This window comes from Acyrthosiphon pisum, unplaced genomic scaffold (assembly GCF_005508785.2).
Source record: "Acyrthosiphon pisum isolate AL4f unplaced genomic scaffold, pea_aphid_22Mar2018_4r6ur Scaffold_20613;HRSCAF=21560, whole genome shotgun sequence".
Lineage (NCBI taxonomy): Eukaryota > Metazoa > Arthropoda > Insecta > Hemiptera > Aphididae > Acyrthosiphon > Acyrthosiphon pisum.
In genome coordinates, this window is record NW_021769992.1 from 1 (window position 1) to 336 (window position 336).

Here is a 336-nt window from a genome sequence, read left to right on the forward strand (position 1 = left end):
AATACGCCTATACTAGTTACCTCGTCCATTTCAGAAACATAACCATGAAAGGGATTGAAAACAGTTTTTAAAACGAAGATTATGTTACTTAGATTTTTAAAAGGAAGGAATTCATTTAGCCGCCTAAAACTGCACAATATTGTTTAATTAAACGGTGAACTTTATGTTAATGATAAAAAATTTGAAAAATGTTACTTTTTTTTCTTTATAGGTAGGTATTGGCGTCATACCCGTTGACGGCTTTTACAATACAAATTTTACGTTTTTTGAATTTTGGAGCTGATGTATTTTCGAGCTATATTCAAAACTAAGCTAGAAAGTTTAAGGCAACGTCGA